The sequence below is a fragment of the Nomia melanderi genome, chromosome 1 (genome assembly GCF_051020985.1).
Source record: "Nomia melanderi isolate GNS246 chromosome 1, iyNomMela1, whole genome shotgun sequence".
NCBI lineage: Eukaryota > Metazoa > Arthropoda > Insecta > Hymenoptera > Halictidae > Nomia > Nomia melanderi.
The window spans coordinates 25,311,273-25,335,126 of NC_134999.1; the positions used below are offsets into that span (position 1 = coordinate 25,311,273).

The following is a 23,854-nucleotide window of genomic DNA, read 5'->3' on the forward strand; positions in this document are numbered from 1 at the left end:
AAGTTTCTATTAGTAAAACTGAACATTAAAAAGGTTTAACATTGCATTAATATCCGCTCATTCAACTGTTTGTTTTGATCCCTATGAAGTTCGGAATTCTCGTTTTTTCATTCGCGCCATCCTTTTTTATAGAGGACAAACAGAGGAGCTCGGATCAAACCTTATCTAGACTTCACCAACACCTCCGCGCGATTAGGAGCTGGTTACAGTCCTGATTTTCGGGTACTAATCGCGAGAATACTGTATTATGGATTGTAGTGCTTCTATTTCTTCTATATGGCTTTCGGCTGACTTTGGCTAGAGATAACATGCATCGAATATCTGCGTACGTGTGCAAGAGAAAATCAAAACGATCGGGCCAGTGAAAATCGTGTCAAGGTGACAGAGTCGATACACTAAGGCGCGCGAGCGGTATGAGCGATACCGCTCGCGTATTCACGATCCAACCCTTTGTCATGGTAATGTTCAATCAAACACACTTTTCGTGAAGAGAGCGCCGCCGCACGCTTGCAGCCATAACGCGCTGCCTGTGCGTATCCTTCGTATTTATTCGGTTAATGAAATTCGCGATGCCGCCGGCCGAGCCGGATCGGAATTTACAACGGTATAATATTATGGAAATTTCATTCAAACACGTCGCAATAATGCCGCGTCTAAAAAGTTACATTTTTATTCATAATAAAATGCTCTCTACTGCGATGAAAATTATTCCCTCGTGGATTGCGGCCCCTCAGATAGAGGAAAACCTAGTACGCCGCGGCGAGTTTCCTTCCGAGATGACTTTAATGTACCCACTAATTACTGAAAAATGCGAGAGCGTGTTTATCGAGACTTTTATTGTAATTGTTTTTGTTACGAGACGATGGAGAACGGTAACAAAGATAGTATTAGTGTTTTATGAAGAATTTATTTGTCTTACAACTAATGCAGTTTTTGAAGGATAACATATAAGACACATGAGTGTATATATAAACTTATTTTGTTGACAGATATTTTTAGTAGATTTGTTGTAACACGAAAATTTTATAAATTTTATTGGGATATCCGTTCTTTTATAACGTTTTACAATCTGATTAGTTTTTATTTCAATTTTTATTTAGTTTACAATTATGTTTATTAAAAATATTTCGATTCTTAATTTATATTATATGAATAGAGACGAATGCAGAATATTATTTTCAAAGTACTTTTCTTTAATTTCAATCAAATAATTGATGACTTTGATTGCTTTGATCGAAGTAACTGAGATACGAAAGATTTACTGAATGTTTAATATTTAATTTAAAAACTTCAGAAATTTTCTACATAAATTAAACGTTTCATAACAGAAAAGAAATTAATAAACGTACGATTTCTCATAAAAGTTTCTCATTTTGTTATTAAATAGATCAAACTACGTACAATTTACGATTTCTCTGTTAATTAAAGTGTTGAAGATTGCGAAGATTCTTTCACAATTTGAGGAAACACTGGATATTTGTTTGCAAAATCAGAACAGCCGTCACGTGGCAGTTTCAGCATAGTTTCAGAGAATTCATTAGACTTGGCAGCATCCGACGTAGTAAGAAACACTGATTCACAGAAGCTGTAATATACGTTTCACCGAACTTGGACGAGCTCTAACCTCTCTTCTGATGTAAGAAAGTTTCAGCTGGCATTAAACTGGAAAGAAAGCTACCGAGCGAGGAGCGTGACTGAGCTGGAGATTAATTACAGTACAGAGAAAACTGCGCTTTAAGGGAAAAAAAGAAGGAATAGGTCAAGAATGAAGAATGATGCGTTTTGATAAATCGATCTCGCCTAAATATTCTTTCGGAAAGTTTGTTGCATAATGTCACTTTCAGTTGATTCGCGATGGTAGTGTTAACATGAAACGTCATGTTAACGTTTCATTATAATTCACCTATATTTCATATTATGTTTAAAAATTATTTGACGTTTAACCCCTTGACCTACGATTTCTTTCTGAACAGTGATCGGTCCAACCACTTTGTTCTTAATAATTTATTGAAAATAAGAAAAAATCCCAGTTTTATTCTATGCCAACGTGAGTTCTAAATTATAATAATTGATAACAAATGAATAATATGTAATTTGCATTCAAACAAATTGAATAATATTGATGTTTGTTAAATTCTATTGCATGAGAATACAATTGTATCAATATTTAGCAGTATGAAAAATTATGGCAAAAGGTAAGATGATTGTCAGAAACTAATAACAAACACGAATTTAACGTAGTAAATAGTATATAAATATTAAAATAAGTTGCCACACGTTAGTTTATTACTCTATATAAAGTATAGCATATGATCTAGTTACAAGAACACAAAGCAAATGTTTAGTGGTGCATTTTAGATTAAACTAATGATTGCTCGTTTACCTTTCGCTTCAACAAATTCGTGGTCGGTTAGTGTAAATGCTTTTCGAACGCCAGTGAATGTGAAAAAGTATGAGCTAAAATTTGTCGAACGTTCGAATAATTTATTGAACATGGACGAATACTCGTACCGTTGAACAAGCAATCGTTCGTTTTGCCGAACCATTATACGACTATTTTATGTGTATGTAATACGACTCTGTCTGTTCAAATATTTACCATTGGTTATCAAAATTGTTTTTTATTTATATAATTAATAACAAAATAATACTAATAATAACAACAAATATACGAACAATTTCTGTTCTACCCACTTTTCATGTATAGGTCGAATGGTTACTACCAGTATTTTACGTTACTTTCTTTTGTGCTCTTTTAGAGATTAAAAGTGGTAATACCAGTTACATAAAAAGTTAAAGAATGTCAAAGAAGGACTTCTATAGAATATGAATTGAAGCATCGTTGCATAGAAAGAAAAGATAATGTGAGTGATGTAGTGTCACGAGTTCCTCAAGGTTCAAACGGCTTATCAGTGTAAAGCGGCTTGCGTCAGAATCAAGGGCTTCCTCCTTTGCTATTCAGACATCTGATCAAAAGGTGAGTGTGGTAGCGGCACGGAAATGCTGTAGATTATTCATCCAAACCATACGCGGAGAGTGAGCAACTGTTGGCAGAAGGTCGGAGAGGCTTAAGTGGCCTAACATTGAGAAGGGGTCTAGGGTAAAGGTGTTCATCGATAAAAAGCTGCAGTCAGCCACTTAGAGGTGAAGAATGTTTACTGGAGGTACAAGGGCGTTGTAGATTAATCTCTTTAGGGACGAATTACTCGAGAACAAAGAAAGCTGATTGTATAGTTTGATCATTTGCACTTTATACAAGGCAGATAAAAGCCTTCAATAAAATAAAGAAGCATGAAGATAATTAATTGTATCCAATTAATATTCTTTTTGAATACTGTATTTAATTTATGTATGCCTAATAAATCAAATAATTTCAATACTTGCTTGTTAACAATTGTATGATTTAGGATGTTAATAATTAATAATAAATAATTCGATATTATGCATGATAAAAGTATAAGAATTAGAATAATAAATATTACAAATATTTGCGTCATGGGCACCGTACTATGGATAATTTCGAAGTATGACATTAAACTTGTGCTTATATCAGAATAAAACAAATTAACAAAAGAAATCAAACACTATAGATTAATGTATTGTTGTTTATAATCCTTGATATTTGAAACAATATCTTAGATGTATAGAAACTTTACTACGAAAATGAATCAACGGTCAAGTATTTAGATCAAAGAACGCTCTTCGAAACTTTATTTGAATAACCATAACGGATAAATAATTAATTTCAGTTATTCGTAATTCAAGGTATCTGTTATTCCTGTTATTCGTTATTTACTATTCGTCGTTTCTTATTCACATTTACAAATTCGGTTAAGAGCAAGGAAATATTACTTACATTCCTTACGTTGCTATATACAGCATATGGCAAAACTTCATAATAACGAATGAATAAATACAATTTACTTGTTATCTGTGACTAATGAATACATAATGATTCATTGTTCGCAAATAACTATCAGATTGAATTAATTCGTAATTTCGGATAACTTTTACCCAACATTACACGTAACCGTATCCAAAAATAGTATTCACGTAACGTCAGCTTCAATATTAACCCAAAGTGAAGTCCACGTGTGTATATGCCAATATCCTTGAATACATTAATACCACCCCAAAAATAGATGAAGCAAATTTAGTAAAATCAATAATTATAGCGCCACATTTCCATTTACCTACTCTCATACCACTGAAAATCCGCTTTTAAACATTAAAACCCTCCTGATTGTTTCATCCCTATTCCGAACGTTTCAGAAAACGCAAGGGAATGAGAAATCGAGACGAAAATGGGTAAACTTTCTCATACAGTGAAACAAACTTTCGTAAATTTCGCGGAAGAGTGCCGTGTCCACAAGCAACACGGTGAACGTTGTGCCGTGTTGTTTCATCGAAGATGGCTCTGAAAATGTTTGTTTGCTGTAACTCTGTTTGCACTGATAGCATCGGGTTATTCGTTCGTAACGCGAGCCCGCGACGCCGAAGGGCCGAAGAGGTGAAGTTTAACTGCAGGATGGGACGCTTCTTCCTTGATCTGTAAAATAGTTATGGTTCAGAACTGTTCGGTTACGGCAAAATAACACAGAGAGGATTTCACGAAGTTCCAAGGAATCCTGAATTTTCGATTCCAGCGTTAATGGAACGTCCGTTTGTGCCTGGAGTCGGAGTTTAACCGAGCAGACAGCCGTGCAGACGATGTGAAGTGACAACAATGGCAGAAAACGCGGAAGTGGAAGGACAAAGGCGAATTTGAAAGACCGGCTGATAACAATGCCGGGGAAGCAGGAAAATGAGGCGAAGACGGGGACCAGATACCGCGAGATTCGATCTTACTTATTTGGATTTCCTGCGGGAATCCCTTTCTTGTCGGCTCCACGGGGTGAACTCTTAATTACCGCGCTTGGCGAAGGTGAATGGGCGAGTACAGATGTACGACCGTGTTTAACCCTTTCGTCTTGAATTGTACACGTAGGTACCGAGAACGTTTTAAATTACCTCAAAGTTAGAAAACGCGTTAACCAGTAAACTATGGAATTTAGTTTGAAAAATCTCTCATTGTACACGCAATAAAGTCAGATAATAAAGTGTATACTCGTCAAACGCAGAGCAAATGCATCTATAATATATTCTAACGAAAAGCTAAAATAAAACGAAAAAGGATTACACATTTATCTGAAAAAATAAATAATTTATCGTGGAAAAAATTAGTGCTATTTTGAGTTTCAAGATGACGTGTATACTCGTCGAACACAATTAACTGGTTAAAGATAAAGGAAAATTGTACCACATGGAGATCTTTGTTTATTGGCTGGCAGCTTAAGTGCTAATTATTATTATTGTTAGTGCTTAACTTATTTCTTGCACTGGAAAACTTCAATTTTACGTGAAAGCAGCTATTCTTGGCTCTCTCTTTAATTTAGGGGAAACATACATATTCAGCGACAAAAGGGTTAAATTTAAGATACGTAGATTGCTGCAGAAGTTTCGGAAATCTTTCTGGAACTTAGGTTAATTTTTGTCAAGCTTGAGATTTTTAATACCAGATTTACGGAACGAGCCAATTTGATTTATATTGATTTTCATAAACGTTATTTGGTAAATGTTTGGGTCGATTTTGATTGATGTAGATACGCGAATATGTATCCTAACTGTTAATTTTAAACGTAACTAAATGAACGAATACCAATTTCTCTGATAGCGATGGAATGAATTGTACAGTAAATGTCCGTACGCTTAGCGTGACGGTTAGAAAGTGCTAACACGACACAATTGAAAATGCATTAATGTTGACGGAGAATATTTTGAAGACCAATAAAACTATTAGTTCAATCTTATTTGTGGCTTTTCTCATATTTTCCCAAAACGTTTGCAACAATCTACGTATCAGACAATTGTAATAATTTGTGAACGAAACCAAGACTTTTGGATTAAAATTCATAGAAAATTTATAGTGTTTCTGTTTTTAGTGTACTTTATATATGAATTTTTTGTGGATAATAATTTATTACAATATTAATAATATTTTCTGTAGAAAGTTAAATTATATGTAATGGCGTAATAGGTAGTGGAAAGGAAAGATAATAAGTGTTTACCACTTTTTTTTAAGTAATTAATTTGTAGGCATGAAGTTGATAATTTTTGGGATGTAATAAATTTGATGTTACTATTGTGTGATTTTACATTTTATATTGATACAGATAGATATAATTTAATTTTCATTTATACGAATGTTATGATATTATTTAATCAAAGAATCTTAAACTAAATCAATAAGAACTCTGAAAAAAAGTTAAAAGTAAAGATAAGTACACTATTTTTAGGTTAGGGTGATAATAAATAATTAAATACTTGGTAGACCATTATAATAATTATGTTTCCAATATTAATTAAGCAGTATAATTATAATAAAATACTAACCCTGAAAAATTCATGTCCATTCATTTATGTACTATATAACAGATATTATTATTAATTATTCATGAACACTTATGTAGGAATTTTTTATACGCTATTATAATGGAATATTCTATTATGTTATTACTGTCCTCTTTTCTATCACCACCACCAATATGAAAACTAAATATATGTATTTTTCGAATATAAAAAATAAGATTATGAACGTGAAGAATAAAATGCATAATATTATTAGTTCTTGTTAATACCACAAATTATGACCATTTTTATATTTAGTGACTTTATTTTTATATTTAAAGTCATTCATCGTGCCTTCTCAAAGGGTAGCACAATATTCTAGAAGGCAGTTGGTGTTCGTGTCAGCCACGAAAACCTCGTACAGGAAGTTGGGACGATGTACTTCAATTTAATTGAATCAAGGTACCACTCAAGACATATGTACCGTGAAAAGTCCCAATTGCCAGGATGGTATCTGGAGAGTGTAGTGGTAGCACGGAAATGTGCCAGAACGTAGCTTGAATTGTTAATAAGCCACCGACTTGGATCGCGAGCATTGGATGTATGCAAAATTTTCCCGATTCCTCCACAAAAAGTTCGCGTACAGTTTCTGTGATTTTGCTCTCGAATCGCGGAGTTTTCAACAACAGTTCGAACTCCCGGAAATATTACATCGTTCGAAGCCGACAGTTACCATGTTTTTACTGTTTTATGCATGCTTTTCTGTCGCAAAGTACGGCTAGCATTAGCTGCACTAAGCTGATTTTAAAATTTTCCGATAGTGAAACTATTTTTCTGATACTTTTTCGATAGTTTCAGCATGTTTCTCACGACGAAGAAGATACGGACCCATTTATGACTATAACTTGAATCTGGATCTTTATGCAAATTTCTATGTAGTTTTTCTGGGTTTTATAGGTTTCCATAGGTTACTTAGAAAAAGTACAACTAAAGGAATAATTTCATTTGCCGATAGAAAAATTTCTTGTGGTAAAAATAAAGCAGAAGCAAGTTTCTGTTAATATACACTCACATATCCTTGTATGTTACAAATTTCTGCATGTTATAAATGCATAAATATTCACTTGTAGATCTAATACTTATATTGTTATTTACTTATCTACAATTAAATACTATTAATACAAATTTATTTCCATTTTCACTTGTTTAAGTTGCGTGATACGGTTCAGGTTGTCGAATAAATTTCTCTTATTATAAATGGCACTATTATGTACAAAATTAATACAGATCACGTTTCAGTAACATCGATTAATTGCTTATAAGTATATACTGATTTCAATTTTCACAATTCATAATAAATGACTTTAAAATATTCACGTATCACGTATATATTATCTACAAGCCACATATCATAATAATATTAATATTTTATAATATATAAAATATAATTTCTTTTTCAAAGGCAAAAATTGGTTTACAGTAAGTTATAAAATAAAGAAACATATACATATATTTTAAAAACGTATTTATAAAATATTTACACCTTTCATCGGACTTTATGCATTTGAATTTTCTTATATTTTTATGCATTCATTAGAAATTAGAAAATACGAAATCACTCAAATTTTAGATGATATGAAAAATATATATAAATATCCAAAGTGTTGTGTTTCTATGATATTTACTAGGGAGAAATAATTATATTATTAAAAACATGAATTTGCATAAAAATTCGTTGTCTACCAATGATAAATGTTGAATAGTTGACAAGTATTCATAAATATTATTTGAAACATAACGAAATGTTCCTTATTCCTGATCAAAAATTCTTTTGTTCGTACAATTCTCAGAAATTGTACACCCATCTTTAAACAGACGAATTTCAAAGATAGATACTTCACAATGGCACATTTCATTCGAAACATTGTAGATTGACCCATTTGCATCATTAATGCATATATGTGCGGATCTTTTCTGATTTATACGACCGGAGCGCATATATGTGCGCCACCTTTTGAGACATTATAACTAGAACGCTTCTGAACAAGTATACGACAGATACACCATATCCATCATTACCATAAAGATTTACTGATCAATATTTTCCAATATTTATTTGTATATCACAAATGAGAAGAAAAGGTACATTTTATAAGTACATTAATTGCTATGTAGCTACATGCGTTGGCCATTTCAAATATTTTCATATCGTACAGAACAATTAAAATTAATTTGTCAAATTATTATTCATTTATATATGTGCGTGTGAGTATTACTTTTATTGCGCTAAGTGCAATGATGAATTCCTTGTTTACGTCACTCCGCTTTCAACTTTCTATACGGTTTGAACCACTTTTATTTTGATACAATAAAAAACATTTTTCATGGTAAGAAGCAATTTTTCACTTTTCCATATGATGCAAATGGGTTAAGTGAAAGTCACGTGTTTCGTTCAGTCGGTGTAACAATTGGACGTTTTTGGGGCATAGTTATTCATTTGGGATCTCTAGATCTTGAAGACTCTCGCGTTTAGTGAACCGCAAGGGACGAAGACAATTTTTAATAAGTCTCTTGTCTGGCCATCCGACTGCCGTTCTGATATCTGCATACATGTAGTCCGAGAAGTGACCCGCAGTTATGTTTTAATTGCGCTGTTCCGACCATTTCCAACTCCGCACACCCTGTCCTTTGTCGTCGGTCGAGCAAACACACACATACACATTCACGCACACAGACGTCCTGAGAACCGGCGATGCACGGGACACACGGGCGCGTGAAGGCTCACGGCAAGCACGCAATTATATTCTGCTCATTCTTCAAAGGGATTTGATTATGCAACGTTTTACGTTATGCTCTCGACGGAGTGGAAAGCTTCCCAGTCACTTTCCGTATGCAGTTTTTCGATGATTTATGCATACACCGACAGAAAAACGGAGTATTCGTAATAAATCATAGCACCGCGCGAGAGGATAGATTTATTGTAAACGCCAGCCTTGATTTCTTGCAGCAAAGAAATTGTACGATTCGTCTGGTTTTTTCTTATTTTGCTTTTATATTGGGCGTGGATAATGCTTGATTGATTAAAATCGTTACTTCTTTCAGATAATTATTAGTCAATTGATATTTGAGATGTTCAACTGACTAATAATTATTAAATGTTGGTATTATGTTAAGTGGATTACACATGTGTTAAGTTTTTATCATGAATTCATTGTTAATTAGTGTTTGGATATTTTATTTGGATAATAAGTAGTTACATACTCATATTTTAAAGAATTTGTTGTAGTAGAATTATTATTAAAAAGGGATAACTGAAGACGGTGATAGTTAAAATGCTCATGTTGAATGTTTCCATGTATACGTTAATTGGAATTTTTATTTGACAGGACGATATTTTCTAGAATAATTAATTAAGTATATGAATAACGACATGTAATTGTGCCGAATAAATATTTACTTAAAACAATTCATATAATTCGAAACCCTGATATTAATTATAAAATTACCAAATAACGCAACATGCAATATTTTCAACATAGAGAATATTTCTTTTTAATCTATAAATGCATTTATCCCAGGAACTATTCGTTATTTCAAAATACCTCAAATGCTATTATTTCTGATTGGATGAATTTTTCAATGTGGATAGATTAAGACCATGTTAATCACCTTGTAAATGATTTACTGCATTGATTCGTGCTAAAAGGATTACATGATTATATTTGAAAAAATAGTGACCTTCATGTAAACTGAATTCGCGACTTTTTTTTAACACTACAATAACCGAACATTTAACACGATTAATATATAATCCTTATAAAAATTGTAATAATACATTTTTTTCGATTTCTTCGCATTTTAATTATACCATTGAAGTGAAACTACTTATTTTTTAAATCATTTCGGATATTTAACGCTTTTAAGATAACAATAATTACGAAACAAAATCACTGAAACCCGCCATTTTGACGGGTGTGGTTCTTCTAGTGTTAAACAAAGAATAGTTTGAGACATAATTGTAAAACATTTATAGATTAAAATGGGACGGGTTGTAATGCTTTATTGGTTGAACACAGAGTATATTTTTGAGGACTTCATTGTATGCATAAATCTAAAGGAAATCCGAACGTTGTAACTGCATCTCTCCGTTTCCTTGGGGTATGCGCTTCCACAGATTAATCGGAATTTCTTAGTGGAATCTTATTTTTGAGCAAGGTTCAAGAGGAATTCGTTTTACATTGGATCTACCGGAAGCTGCGGCAATGATGAAACTTGACTGAAATGGAATTTCTATGATATCGTACTCTCTCTCTCTCTCCCTCGTTTATACGTATACAGTAGTGGTATTAGATAAGCCTCGATGAACATTGACGTAACGCTCTGAATAATTTCATAATACCACTATAGACAGAAAATTCGATAGTTTACTCACACTTAGGTTCTGGTTTACCAGAAATTAAATTTCCACTTTAACGTGAAAATTTATTATGTTCTGATCGGAATATTTCTAAATCCTTTTAGACATTGTTTGTTTGGACATTTTTTAGTTGAGACACGTTTAATAAATAAAAATTCTTGTAAAAAATAAAGAGTTAGAGAGTTTAAATAAAATGTATGCTCTAGTCACGGGTACCCATAAGACGGATAATAGAGGAAAGTCGAATATTGATAAAAAAAAAAGTTGTTTTTCTTGCTAACTAACATATTAATTATTTATTTACATGTAAATGAATTAAGTATTCTATAAATCTCATTTATTTATTGTACTAATAACCTACAATTATTACATCTTGTAATCGTTTGCACGTGTTCGTCGCATATAAGCTTGTTACAATTTTGGTAACATTTACATGTTTTTCTTCGTCTTTCTATGGAACCAGCCACTTCCTCAATATATTGTCCTTTAAGAGCGTATTCAAAAATGGTAGTGTATTATAGCACATGTAAAATAGAATGAAATGTACTGAAGGCAATAAGAAATGATTACTTATTACTCAATAATACTTCTTGCATAATGACTTATTGTATAATAATATACCAGCTGTATCAATAGTAATACAAGATTCACAGAATGTCGATAGATTTAATAGTTTTTTTACCAGAACGTTTTTCTAATCCCCGCATCCTTTCCCGATGGCCTTGTTATTCACCGGATTCCCGGCGAACGTGCTTAAATTCCATTCGGACCTGACAATCCGGGTGACGAATCTGACAATCGGTCCGATGAAATTTCATTTGAAAGGGTCGGTCGGCCCGAGATCGAAGAAAAATCGTACAGTGTCCCGGTGGCCGCGTTCGTCCCCGGAGAGAAGCAAGCCGGAGTATTTTCACGGTGTTTTCCTAGCCGGCTGGTGTCCCGAGAATTATATACAGATGCGGGCTCACGGGACTACGCGAGGCATGCAGGACACGTTCGTGTTTGTACATACGTATCCACGTGGATAGCTGCAATTGCACCTACGCCGGGCACGACGAACGTCGACGGAAGCACGAATCCGTGCCAGAATCGATCCGGCCTGTCATTCACCGCGAAACGTCATTTTGAACGAAAACTGAACTTGCACGCTGCTCCCCGATTGCGAACTGTTTCTCAGACCGACCCGTCGACCCGCGAGAAATCGTTTGTTACAAGCGAATGCAGCTTGACGCCTAGCTTTTCTCCGTTTCCTTGTTTACTTTGGGTTATTTGGAGCTGGCCGAGTTTTCGTTTGATGTAACTTAATTTCAGTAGTTTTGTTTTAGTTTGAATTTAATTTAGGTTTAGTGTTGTGTTTTAGTATTTGGTATTAGAGGTTTCGTTTAACTTTCAGTGGAGTAAAGTAAGATGAAAGCACCAGTAGTTGACCAGTTAAGAAAAATGTTCTGCGTGAATAATAGTAAACGCTTGCTCCTTCGTTAAATAGAGAGACTCTGTGCGAGAAAATGATGTTTGAACTTCTTACATTGTGTAACAAAGTGAACTTTTTTGAAACAGTTGTATTACCCAAATTTTATAGACATTTTTGAGAATTCTATACTTGCGTCAATAGTGGACCATTTTTTAAAACGAGAAAATTAGTAATTTATAAAATAACACTAAAGATGATTACTTTTATATCGTTTATTTACAACGATTATAACAAATTACAAATAAAAGGACAAATACAAATGAAAAAAATGGTCAGCTACTGACACCAGGTCAGCCACTGTTGCCTTTGCCTTAATGTTGTTTGACATTATAGTATTTAAAGTATTAAGAATGGGAAATTTGGGGTTCCTTGAAAAATATTCTTCTTTTGGAAATTAATTACATTTAACTTATAAAAATGGCAAAAGTATATTTATAGTGTTTATGGCGTAATGATATACGTTTCTACGCTATACTCTTCGTATTATCTTCGTATTATAAATACGTAAATGTGGTTGGAACACGTGGTTGTTCTACCATCAATAAATAACACTCGTAATATAGATAGAAAAATATATTTGTACATTCTTTAAAAATGACAGTAGAATTGTTTATCAAAATTTACTGTTACCTGTTGACATATTTTTTTATAAAATCTTATATTGTAGATTTTTTGTCATTTTCAGTCATTTGTACATTATTGAAAAAATCACAGTAGAATTGTTTATTAAAATTTACTGTTACTTGTTGACATATGTTTTTATAAAGTCTTATATTGTAAATTTTTAGTCATTGAAAACCTTAGCACGTTGCTGCTGGTATTTCGGTAAAATGTGCTACACTCGAAAGGTTAATAGTTTAAATAGCCTATTTACAGTACCCCCTTTGAATAACTCTTTAGTTATCTAACAACGTGAAAATAATATATAATTTTCTTGTATCGATATACGAGTCATCGTGCATAGTCAGTTACCACATTATCGGCTCTGAGGATATCGTCTTTCTAACGAAGCATTAGATTACAATACCGATGGTATTCAGTATCGTGTGAACCGACGTAGTATGCGTGTGTTAACTTTACTTAACCCTTCACACTCTATAATGAACAATAGTACATTGTAGAGGTGCTGTACACTTCGAATTTTGCGTTCCTTTTAATAGGTTATAATCGTTAATACGTGTAATCATTAATTTAACGATTAATTACTTAAGTTTAATTACTTAATTAATTCAACAAAATAGATTCATTTGACGAATTATCTTGTCTTAAATAATGTTCCCTTATTTTGGATAGCATATATAGTTAAAATTGACCTGAGTTTTGCTGGGAAAGCATTTCAATCGATTTAAACGAGTAACAATAAATAGTATTGAACATGGCTTCGATCCAGATAACGTTTCCATTTTGTAATTCATAAGCTCGTCTAATACTTAGAAAGAATATAATTAATTCTTAATATACAAACTATATACATAATTAAATAATTTCAAAAAATAAGTGCAACAGAGGCAAATTCCTGTTAGAAGTTACTATAACAATAGGAATTCGTAACTGTGTTTAAAGTGTTTTTAAGAAATTCATTGAAATTTTATTTACATTATAGCTATTCTAATGCAGCACTCATGCCACAGAGGAAACATGGTGAGATTCATAATTGAAGAGTACTTATATAAAACACTTTAAGTGACAAACAGCAAAAGTTTCGGAAGAAAATAAGTTATTTACAGTTACGTATCAGTAATATCATTTTATTGAATTGTTAATAACTATTTACGAAAGGAAAATTGCACTTAAATTATATTTTGCATATTGTCGTTGATGTGTGAAAATATTTTTCAATAAAAAAATGTATAATTGTATAATTTACTGTATTCTCTACGAGAAGTCTTCAATTATATTCTCTCTTTTAAGAAACAGATTTGTATTCAGGTCTTGTTGTCAACGATAGTTCATCGAAATTGACAATAAAATCTCTCGATATAAATACAGATATTCTTTTGCTTGAAGGACGCCAGTACGAAAGCTCCTCGTATTTGAAACTGGAAAGTCGTAGTCTTTTAAGTCTACTTCCAATAAGTGCACTGACAAGCTGTTCTAAGTGGTGGATGATTAGTCGATAAATCGTGATAAGATCTTCACGTCTGAAACAGTTTAAACGAGGAAATGTCGAGCACGTCGAAGTATATCGTTTTCCACCATTAAGTCCACCACAATTATGATCGTGTCGTAAATGTTGAACGAAAGCACTTTATTTCTAGAAGATGGTCGAATTATCGAGTATCACATTTCCTATCGAAGGTGCCAAGAAACCATAGACCCAAATTAGACCAATAAATCAGTTGAATCGTCTTCGGTCATGGATATACAGGGTGTTCCAAAATGATTAACATGTGGCAAGTAAAACTGATGAATGAAACAATTGAAATTTTCATCATATATGTCCGTCATCTTCGATATTTTACATTTATATTCTATATTGTATGAAATATGCGAAATGAATTAGCATTTATCCAAATGTAACTCAGGACATTTAAGAAAATCTCTAATTAAGGTGTATACTAATATAATATTTCACTTTTATTGGTTAACCCTTTGAGTCCCAAAAAGCAATATATCGCTGCTCGAAGTTTTAAGTGGTATAATTCATTAAAAAGTCAATCTTGCTTTACAAAAGAAACGTCAATGCCTAACACATATAGATTTACATGTGTACTTTCATTTTATTTTAAATATCATAATGCGTGTAATATATAAAAAGGTCACCTCTTATCTCTTCGATCTGCAAAAAAGGCCTCCACGAATTGTGTTTGGTAGAGCACAATTATATGTGAAAGCTTATTTCAAATACATATATTTATTTATAACAATTACGGATTTAAAAAATAATTGAAAGCATTCATTTTCACGGACAATAATTCACGTTTATTTGTAAATGTATATTTCGGTGAATTTTAATCTAAAGTTCATACAATTTGTATACAATACTAAAATCATGTTAAATTTCCTTCATTACTAATAATGTCAAAAAGGAAGCTCTATAGATTTAACCAAAAAAATTGAATATTTCTTTTATATTTAATTTTTTTTGTTAAATCTATAGAGTTTCTTTTTAATTTTATTAGTAATAAAGAAAATTTCACATGTTTTTAGTATTGTGTAAAAATTTTATGAACTTTAGATACAAATTGATCGAAATATAAATTTTTGTTTATAATCATGTACCTATGTTTTAAATTTTCTAGAATTTCTCAAATATGTATGAAAATTTACCCTGGCATTCAAAGGGTTAAATTTCTAGTATTCACATCTATAAATTCACACTTATTTATATATTATCAGAATAGAGGGTATATTTAAAAATTAATATTATTCTTTCGCTTGCTTTTCCCTTACTAATATAAAATCACATATTTATTACAACCTTCATCTGTTTCAATCAAACTTTGTATTTTTCTTTGGAGCGAATACATGATTCCATTAGTGAATAACGATAAATGCAAAAAATTTCATTAAAGTGACTCCACTTGGAAAATCATTGAAAGAAACGTACCTTCTGTTAAAAAGTATAATCCAAGACAGTTACATCAATTAAACTTGTCACTGAAGGCAACCACATTCCAATAATGAGTAAATTAACATTTAAAATACCTGAACTTCAAACGTATACTGTAAGAATGCATAACAATTTTATCAATGAAACTTTCTGTTCAAACCAATAACTTACCCCACACCTAAAATTTTGAAACACCCCTTACTGACACTAAAACCTATCCCCATGTACGAAAGAATCGTTTAAACTCAACATCAAAATTTCTAAGACGATTGCCGTTATAGCTCGTTTGATCCGAAAGTACAGTACAATTCCTCAATTACACATTCTACAAAAATCAGAAGCTATTGAGTTATTCCCTAAATAATGCTTCTTTTTAAGTGCAATTTTTGCTTTTAAATTTCAAAGTAAATAAAACTTCCTCTCCTTTATTATCTACAATGTTTTTCCATCTCTCCAACAGACTTTCAATGGCTTACTTTGAAAATTCATTTGTCCATGACCAAAAATACAATGCATCTAAGTGAAAAAAATATTATCTATTGGACGACTCAATAGAATGTATACTATTGATGCAAAAATTACGACTTTTTTTAATAAGAAATAAAAATCAGAGTTCTTCAAATATTTTCATTGGCTTAATCTCAACCTTTATTGACTTATGTAACTTCCATTAGTTGCTATTACCCTCCCCTATAAGCTTATTTATCCCACCATTCTAAAAATGTCGTAATTTCGTAGAGAAAAATGAATCTAATAATATTTTCACTTGCTCCAACGGACGTCGAAGTTTTTGCATCAACGTAATACATACGATGATTCGAATTCCTGTTTTCCTGTTACAAACCGTTTCAACGAAAACATGAAAACGTAGACGGCTATGTACTATAACTGAGAATAAACACGAAAGTATTCGGATTGTCGACTCGGAGGAAGTTTCTCCACGACGAAAGCAGGGAAACTCTGAAGAATCGGATGAGGAAAGCGACTCGGTGTAATTAACCCTCGACCCGACATCTGAAAACCAGCATCTTCCTTCGACGTTCCAAAACTTGCGGCGGCAATCGGGTCTTCACTTTTCAAGAACTCGTTACAAAGGGAACAATGCTCCTCCTCGTTCGCGCCGCTCGCAAGTTCTCGACGCGCTAACCGTTGTGGTGATTAAGTAACTTATAGAAGATAGAGGCCGGCAAAGTGATTCGGTAAATTCTATTACCGAATTTCATTAAGGAATTCCGCGAATTGACTTGGATGATTTATGGGCTCTTAAATTCTCCAAGTTTGTTCAATTATCGAGCTACATGGGGAATTTAATGGTATCTCTATGACGAAACGGATGAGAAATATTACGAGATGATATTAGAAACGATGACGTGTCATTTTACGTAATATATGTGGACGCAAAAGAGGATTGTACCCTTTTTTTATAGAAATATACAGGGTGCCTCATAATTGCTGGTACAAGCGAGCAGGAGAAGATTCTGCGTGAAAAACTGAATCGAAAATGTAAAATAAGATCGATTTCGATAAAAATTTCGAAAATTTGTCAAGAACGCGTGCACTTGATTAAAGTTCAGCTCGACGGATTTCACTACCTTACTTTCCCGATTAGGAGAGTATTTCTGTGCTTCTTGTAATGTCTAGAAACATTGTTAACATGATATGTCTTGTATCAGTTCTACTTTCAGTAAATGTTTAGATGTGTGTACTCCCTATCTATTTCAACGACCCTGAAATATATTGTCAAGGACGTCATTCTGAATAACTTTTTCCTATACATATAATAAGTGGCCCCTTTTAGTTTTTGAGTTGCAAATAAAAATATGTGGTAAATATTTGGATGGGCACCCTCCGGGATAATCAAAATAACCTTAAAATATGTTGTCGAGGGTATCATACTGAGTAATTTTTGTCTACACGTACTTTTGTCAGTTTTCCAGTTATACATAAAAATATGTATCATACTAAATAGTTTCCTGCACTTATTGAAGTTGGTTCGTGTGGTATATAGAAATTAGTTTCATTTAGATACTAAGGGTAGGTACTAGTAAGGTTAGATTTTTCGAGGAAGAAGTGGTGCACCCGACCCCGTAAAAACTAACCGCACTAACACCTATCTCTATTATCTAAATGAAATTGATATATACATATAGTAAAAAACAGTACCAATGAATAAATGTGAAGGCGACAGATTAGAGCTTAACGAGAAATTTTAAGGTATCTTCATTTTTGAACTAACAGTCACTACCAACAAATTTAACTTGCTAGGCACACGGAACAATGGCCTTCATAATATATGTCAACGTGAAGGGCATACAAAGTTTTGCTCTTTTTCTAAACAATTTCGGTAACTTCCCCTTTCCGAACATATAGTCATGAAAATATCTTGAAAAATAAAAGAGACCGCCTATTGTACGTACAAGAAAAAGTTGTTTATAATAACGTCCTTGGCATCATATTCTAAGGTCATTGAAATCGGGGAGGAGGTGACTCATCTAGACATTTACCCTATTTTCTGTTTATGTTTATGGAACAGAGTTTTTAGTTTCCGAAATATTGTGAATATGGTCGATAAGTAAAACGCTTTTTAATTGAGAATTATCATTGTTGAATCGGTTGTGATGGCAAAATATCTTGGAGACCAAGATCTTCGATCCTATCACCTTTAAATTTTTATTTATGGGATAACGTAACATATTATGTGATAAAATAACGTGCGTTGAACAATTAAAACAAAAAATTATTATAGCATTTGAACAATTAAAATTGCATAACGATGTGTTAGAAAACGTTTGATGCAATTTAATAAGAAGAGTACGGTTATGTTGGCAACAACGTGCACGTCACTTCTAGCAGTTCATCAATTAGACGAATTCCTCGAAAGTAAGTACTCCTAAAATTGCGGTCCTGATCATCGATCCAATTGGTGCATAAAAACATTGGTAATGTTTACGAACAAGAGTGGAGCTGATTCACAGTGAAGTTTATTAAGATGAAACTGGATGAAGTGCACGCATACTCGACAAATTTTCAAATTTATTATTCTCGAAAACAAAGCTTCATATGAAACAATTTTATTCTACATTTTCAATTCAGTTTTTCACGTAGAATTTTCTCCTGCTCGCTTGTACCACCAGTTATGGGACACCCTGTATATGTACGAGTTTGGATTAAGTATTCGTAGCGTAATTATATTTTTGCAGGGATTCGTACATTTACGTTACTTAGAATGTAGTGCTTTCTTCGAATTGGGGAAAGTTAATTAGAGCTTGCTCTAATACGTATTAATAACGAAAGAAATGAAATGTAATTAAATTGCGAATGAGAATTCGAGATGACGTACATATATAGGTATATTTTACGACACAATGATAGAAGACGATTAGAAAGAATAATATTTTCTTCTAAATTGTTGTAATCTAATTGCATTCGTTGCAACCTACAGAAATTCTTTTATGAAATACTTATGGAAACTATTAACAAGAAGTTGAATATTCCTCACCTCAAAAATTCAGTTACCAATAGAATCATACGCAATCTGATGAACCTTATTCTCATCCAAAATTGTAAAGCGTATGTATCTTTCTTTGGACATTGCTTTGTATGAAACAATGTTTACCCTTTGCGATCCTACATCGAAATAAATTTGATATTTAATTTTGCCAATTTATACTGCAATTATTTGTAGTGTTATAATCACATTTGATACGATTATAGTGATAAAACTTCTTAAATTAAATTTTCATTCAAAATTGTCAAATCAATAAATAAAGTTAAACAATAAATATTAAACTGCAATTGCATTAAGTAACATTAATGCAAATTATAGAGTGAAGAATCGAGTATATGTCGGATCACAAGGGGCCAATGCATCAGAGTATGAGGAGTATTTCTTCCAACATGATCCTAACAAGGATTTACAGCGATGTAACATCATTGTGAATAATTAACTGGTCGTCGACAGGTTGACAACAACAAATCCAGACTCGCATCCCAGAAGACACATTCGAGCAAATTGATCCAACCTCGTGAAGGATATATCAGACACGTCAAACTTCGTGAACCCGATATTTATAATGCACAATATGGCGTGTGGAAGAGAGATTTTCGAAGGTTGTAATCTGTGGAACAGGCCTCATCTAAAATTGAAACCGTGTGACGCTCTCGATGGAAGCTGACTATATTTCCTGATCGAATGTTACACGACAGAACGCAGCTATCGAACGAACCTCTTTCTGTAGATACTATTTTAGGAAATAATGGACACCACCGTGTATAAATATTAGGATACTAGTTAGTTCTACAAAGAAAAGAGATTTTTAATCGATATTATACAAGTCTGATTCAAGTGTTTTGATATTGTACTAACGAAAACGAATATAAATGAATATTCTGTTCGATGATTTTTATTAATTACATTATATATTAATTATCAATTATTCTTTATTCATTACTTAAGTTTATCAAATGTAATTGATACTTTCTTTCACTGTTATCTTGTATTTTTAATCAGCAATTAGGTGACATTAATTATAAGACAAGGTAAATGATGTACATAGTTAAGACGTTGAAATTATACGAAAGTCTGTGATGTAGTAGTAAATTTTGTTTCTCTAAGAACTAGAACATATTACATTTGTACTTTATAAGTAGATAATTTATATTATACTAGACATAATCTGCTTTCGGTTGTTAGTTCGTTGTCTAATTGTTTGCTAGTTAAGTGGTAAAGACGTAATTACTTTTTGAATGTTTTATAAATTTGTTTCATCCCTCTCAAGCGCCCTAATGCTTATAAACAGTGATGTACGTTATGAGCAACGGCTTATATCGGGTATGTGGAGAATAGTACCATTTCCTCTTCTTGCATGTCTTCTATCCTGTAATGTATTTTTCTTTGCAAGTTTTTCAAGATATGTAGCAACTATACTTGATATTTACGGAACTGAAAATTGTTTGTCTTCTTAGTGAAACAGTTGAAAGAATTTGGAAATAACTTGAGTAAAAACTTAGACTCTAGTCAATAATTTTCAAAATATGTAACCTTCAAAACCTCTATGCCAAGACAATTTTTTCAGATATTTGTTACAGTATTTAAGCGAAATTATTTACTTTCAAGATCATTCCGGATACTGAATAATTTAAAAATATCGATAATTGCAAAATAAGAAAACTAACAGTAGTTCTAATGTTAATAAATAATCTAACTATATTTTCTTGAGAATGCAGGCTTGTCACTTTATACTGTCACATTTGTTATATACCTCTATTTATTTTCATAAAAGGTACCACTCTCCTTTTCTCAATTATATTGTAAGGTACATCTTATTCTGTACGTTGCTTTTTACTGTCGAATTACTTCTATTGCACTGAAGTAACGAAATCTTTTCCGGAAGAAGGAAGAGGAGCTGGCATATTCTCCTTACTAGAAGGAATCCCTGACGCCGGATGTGCGATGATATCGATGCACGTTGTGCTCGGAATACGAATGCAACTCGCCGGGTTATCCTGTTTACGTGCATCTCATATTCGTAAGACATGTCGACTGGATGCATCAGAGATAGTAGGACAATCACCGAATTTCTACGTTCCCAAGATAGCGTTGCATCACAGAAAGAATACATGATAAAGTTCTTCGATTCATCTATAGAGACACATTGACGAAGATTTCGTACGACGATCATTCGATCTTCAACCAGTGGCATGAAATTTCAACAATATTGATCTTGTTCCTTAAAATACACTGATGAAGTAAGTTGTCATTTAAATGTCATATACGGAGTAATATTTTCATCTTTCAGGATGATTGATGATATAGAACCTTACATAATTATGGTATGAATGAAAGTGATGATCGTTTTATATTAAATTGTAATGCTGGCGTCGAAATAGGAGTATATGTAGAAGAATTATTATTTATCGTTCCATTGTTAATGTTTCTATGACTTTTTGATGATGATCTTGATGAATCGTGATTGAGCATTATTGCAATGACTAATGGAATTGGTATTAAATATCTAGTGTTGATTAGTCTGTTAAATAATATACGCTCTCTGATAAAAAGAGAATATTTAGGTAACTGCAAATGCATTTTAATGGAAAACGTGTGTTTTATAATATTACCCATGTTTTTAAGTATAAATACACAACAATTTGTAGCTCATGTGTAATATTTATAGATAATATTTTTAAAAAAGTTTATCAGCGGACTATGCATTTGTACATTCTTATTATTAATACAAAATACCAAAATTCAAATACATACAACACACATTGTCCATTGAAATACGAACGATATGTTCTGAGAATATTATTCAGAATTAATGAATTCCAATCTTGATAATTCTGGAGCACAAAATTAATCGAAATGCAACACAAACTGATTGTGCTCAGACATAATTTACAACAGTATCAAACATAAATTACACGAATTGCGTCTTCATTGAATTATCGTGTAACAGGAGCTTAAGTAATAAATGCTCGAAACGTATATTATCGTTCCAACAACAAACGCAACAATGCTCAGTCCGGATTCATCGTAGAAATAAAAATGATGGTCACGGAACGTTGATCAGACAACGAACGAGCTCAGAAGACCGAAGAAACTCGATACCATGTTAATTACCCTCGAACGAAGATTGATGAAACAATTCAGATGCCGCGGGAATAAACCTGCAACGTCAGAATCCACTCTCATTAACGCCGACCGAAGAAGTAAAGCCCCGACAGTTGATCAACGCCTGGACCGAGTCCCGTGAAATAAATCGGAACGATCAATCCCTAGCCTCGTAAATCGATTCCGTGCTTGATGCGATCACCGGTTTTAACCAGTCGGTCTATCGCAACACGTCTCGAGTTCATTGCGATCCGCGCGCGATCCGATTCGGTTCGAGAAATCAATCGAAAACGTCGTCCGACTTGAGTGTGTTCGCAATGTCGTCCGGCCGTCCGTGATCGAGAGTGGAGTAGTTTCGATCTCGTTACTCCCTTTCATCGTCCAAACAAAAGAAACGCAGGACAGTCAGCGTTGTAGTTGCCGATAGGTTCAAAATATCAACATAATCCGGTTAAAAGTCAAACCAGTCGCAAGACTCCAACTTGTACGAGTACGTACATACAATATACAGGTACAAAACAGATATATGTGGAGAGACAGAGGGAAAGAAAGATAGATATAGGCGGATCGGCGCGCGTTTCGGGACCGACGAAAATATTTCAACTCATTTGAATAAATTCATTTCCACTTTTGCATCCTTCTAACGTTATTGTTTACGCGCGGAGAGTTTTATTTCTCCTTCTCTTGAATTCGAACGTGTTTCGTGCGTAACTGTTCGTGCAGTTAAAACTACAACTTTTGGATGTTCGATTTGAAATAGTATGTTTTCTCAATTAGTTGTGAAATTAGTTTTTAATTAGTTGTTTAACTTGATAGGAACGAGAAATGAAATATGTGGAGATTAAACGGAGAGAGAATTAGTGACCGAATTGAAATGTAGTTAGAAGAGTAAACATTTCTTTGATTCTCATTATATTTGTACGAAACATTCACTAATGAATCAGTATTTTCGACTTCGACGAAACAAACTAAGATTTTAACAAGATAAGTGTCAGTTATATGTTTATTAATGCGTATTATATTTGTTGATCGCAATGAATAAACATATTTGACACGAATATTGTGTTTGAACTCGTTTTCGTCAAGAGAAAAGTTTGTTAATTCATTTATTGGAATCTTCATAGGGAATATTACGAGAAATAGAAAGACTTTTATATTTGTAATTAATAATCGTCTCTAAAAGATTGTCCCTGGTATATAACTGTTTTACTGAATACTGATACAATTTTATTAAAAAATAAGAGAATTTAATATTTGAAACACATAAATGAAATATTCGGATTTTACGGAACTGCACTGCAAACATATCTGCGCAAGTACGCTCTAATAATTCCATCGCATATCTCTCGCATATTCCATCATACATGTACACTTATTGATAATGATGTTACAAAAGTAAGAATAATTTAATGT

The 23,854-nt window shown here is 32.8% G+C and overlaps 1 protein-coding gene across 4 annotated transcripts in view; it reads right to left on the reverse strand.

Annotated features, from left to right (window-relative positions):
- nAChRalpha6 (nicotinic acetylcholine receptor alpha6) overlaps positions 1–23,854 on the reverse strand; it is a 566,449-nt gene that overhangs the window by 172,670 nt on the left and 369,925 nt on the right. The window lies entirely within an intron of this gene.